Raw genomic sequence first — 2,500 nt, 5'->3', positions numbered from 1 at the left:
ACCTCCGCCGGACCGCGCCGACATTCACTTTCACTGCGCCCATGGGTTTCGTACTGCCCCGTGGCTCGCGCTCACGTTAGACTCCTTGGTCCGTGTTTCAAGACGGGTCGGGAAGGTGGCTGACTTCAGCCGCGGACCCCGTGCGCCTCGCGAAACGACACCGGAAGCGCGACCGAGACGAAGAGGCTGGGCACTGAGAACAGTCCCCGACCCACGACGCCCCAGCCGGCACCGGGCGCTCGGCCCCGAAGGGCAGACGCGGCGATCTCTCCTCGCCCGAACGGCGGGCCGACGGACACGCGCGCCTATAGTACCCGACCGAGGCCGGGTTACCTTGCGCGCGGCCTTCTCGCCGCCGTCCAGACGGTCGCGGCCTTCGCCCGGCGCTAGTGCGCTGGTCCCCGATCGGGCGGCGCCGCCGGCGGCCCGTGAGGGTCCGCACGACAACGTCGCCGACAGGGGGCCGGCTGAAAGCGACCGGGCGACCCGACAGGCCCTCCCGTTTGCCTCTCGACGGTTTCACGTACTCTTTAACTCTCTCTTCAAAGTGCTTTTCAACTTTCCCTCACGGTACTTGTTCGCTATCGGTCTCGTGACCGTATTTAGCCTTAGATGGAGTTTACCACCCGCTTTGGGCTGCATTCCCAAACAACCCGACTCTGGGAAGACGCCGTAGCGCGCCCAGCCTGTCGCCGCCATGGGCCTGACACCCGCTCTGGGAAAAGGCCTCGATCAGAAGGACGCGGGCGACCGGCGAAGCGCCCGTGACGAATTCCGTACGCCACAATTCCGCGCACTCCAAAAGCGCGCGGATTCGGCGATGGGCACATCCCGCTTCACTCGCCGTTACTGAGGGAATCCTCGTTAGTTTCTTTTCCTCCGCTTAGTAATATGCTTAAATTCAGCGGGTAGCCTCGTCCGACCTCAGGCCGAAAGTAAGGACCGGGACTATTCTTCCCGTTCCGCGCTCGCCGTCGGCGCCGCGCGCCGCCGCGCACCTCGATTCCCGCCCTTGAGCCGCCAGCCGTTGGCCTCTTCGAGGTCGACTCGCCGCCGCCGCGCGGGATTCTGGTCGCGATCGTCGCGCATCGTGCCGTGCTGTCTTGAGCGGGACGGGCGCTCGCGCGTCCGACGCCGCAGCAGCCGCGCGGAGAAATCCCCGCGCGGAACGTTTGCAACGCGACCCTGAGGCGGGCGCGGCCCCGGGATTGACCCGAGGCCGCAATTTGCGTTCAGAACGTCGATGCTCAATGTGTCCTGCAATTCACACTAATTCACGCAGCTAGCTGCGTCCTTCATCGACTCACGAGCCGAGTGATCCACCGCCAAGAGCCATCCACGATTGTTTCGCTCGCACAGTGCCTCGCACTATAGGGTGACAAAATAGACCGCGCCGAGCGGTCGGCCAGGCCGACGCTTGAAGCCGGAGCGCGCGGCACCGCGGCACTCGACGCGCAAACATTACCGGGTGACCGAATCGCCGGCCGGCGCGCCGCTCCTCGCGGGTCGGGCGCCGGGTAGCAAAGACTTTTTCTCTCGCTTGTCCGAGTTTCGCGTTCGCCGAAGCGTTTGCGAGACCGTTAATGATCCTTCCGCAGGTTCACCTACGGAAACCTTGTTACGACTTTTACTTCCTCTAAATGATCAAGTTAGATCGTCTTCTCGGACGCCGGCTCGACCGTTGCCGGCCGCGCCAGGTCCAATCGGAGGACCTCACTAAACCATTCAATCGGTAGTAGCGACGGGCGGTGTGTACAAAGGGCAGGGACGTAATCAACGCGAGCTAATGACTCGCGCTTACTGGGAATTCCTCGTTCAAGGGAAATAATTGCAATTCCCTATCCCTAGCACGACCGGGGTTCAGCGGGTTACCCAGACCTGTCGGCCAAGGCGAGCACATGCTGATCCGGTCAGTGTAGCGCGCGTGCGGCCCCGAACATCTAAGGGCATCACAGACCTGTTATTGCTCAATCTCGTGTGGCTAAACGCCACTAGTCCCTCTAAGAAGTTAGACGCCGACCGATTGGGTCGCGTAACTAGTTAGCAAGCCAGAGTCTCGTTCGTTATCGGAATTAACCAGACAAATCGCTCCACCAACTAAGAACGGCCATGCACCACCACCCACAGAATCAAGAAAGAGCTCTCAATCTGTCAATCCTCACTGTGTCCGGGCCGGGTGAGATTTCCCGTGTTGAGTCAAATTAAGCCGCAGGCTCCACTCCTGGTGGTGCCCTTCCGTCAATTCCTTTAAGTTTCAGCTTTGCAACCATACTTCCCCCGGAACCCAAAGACTTTGGTTTCCCGCAAGCTGCCGGAGAGGTCGTAAAACTAACGCCCCCCGATCGCTAGTTGGCATCGTTTATAGTCAGAACTAGGACGGTATCTGATCGTCTTCGAACCTCTGACTTTCGCTCTTGATTAAAGAAAACATTCTTGGCAAATGCTTTCGCAGTCGTTCGTCTTGCGCCGATCCAAGAATTTCACCTCTAACGGCACAGTA

General features: G+C 60.5%; 2 non-coding genes and 1 pseudogene across 2 annotated transcripts in view; all 3 read right to left on the bottom strand.

Annotated features, from left to right (window-relative positions):
* The window catches only part of LOC146143663 (large subunit ribosomal RNA), a 3,668-nt pseudogene extending 2,736 nt beyond the window's left edge, over positions 1-932 (bottom strand).
* Positions 933-1,180: 248 nt separating this feature from the next.
* On the bottom strand, positions 1,181-1,334 carry LOC146143662 (5.8S ribosomal RNA). The gene has a single exon (XR_014501209.1). It is a non-coding gene; the product is annotated as a 5.8S ribosomal RNA (ribosomal RNA).
* A 247-nt stretch (positions 1,335-1,581) lies between these two features.
* The window catches only part of LOC146143661 (small subunit ribosomal RNA), a 1,811-nt gene continuing 892 nt past the window's right edge, over positions 1,582-2,500 (bottom strand). Inside the window, exon 1 of the ribosomal RNA XR_014500397.1 lies at positions 1,582-2,500. This exon is cut by the window's right edge and continues 892 nt beyond it. This is a non-coding gene — a ribosomal RNA (small subunit ribosomal RNA).

This window comes from Ascidiella aspersa, chromosome 5 (genome assembly GCF_963924565.1).
Source record: "Ascidiella aspersa chromosome 5, kaAscAspe10.2, whole genome shotgun sequence".
Classification (NCBI taxonomy): domain Eukaryota; kingdom Metazoa; phylum Chordata; class Ascidiacea; order Phlebobranchia; family Ascidiidae; genus Ascidiella; species Ascidiella aspersa.
The sequence above is the reverse complement of the archived record's forward strand: the minus strand, read 5'-3'. Positions and strand labels throughout refer to the sequence as shown.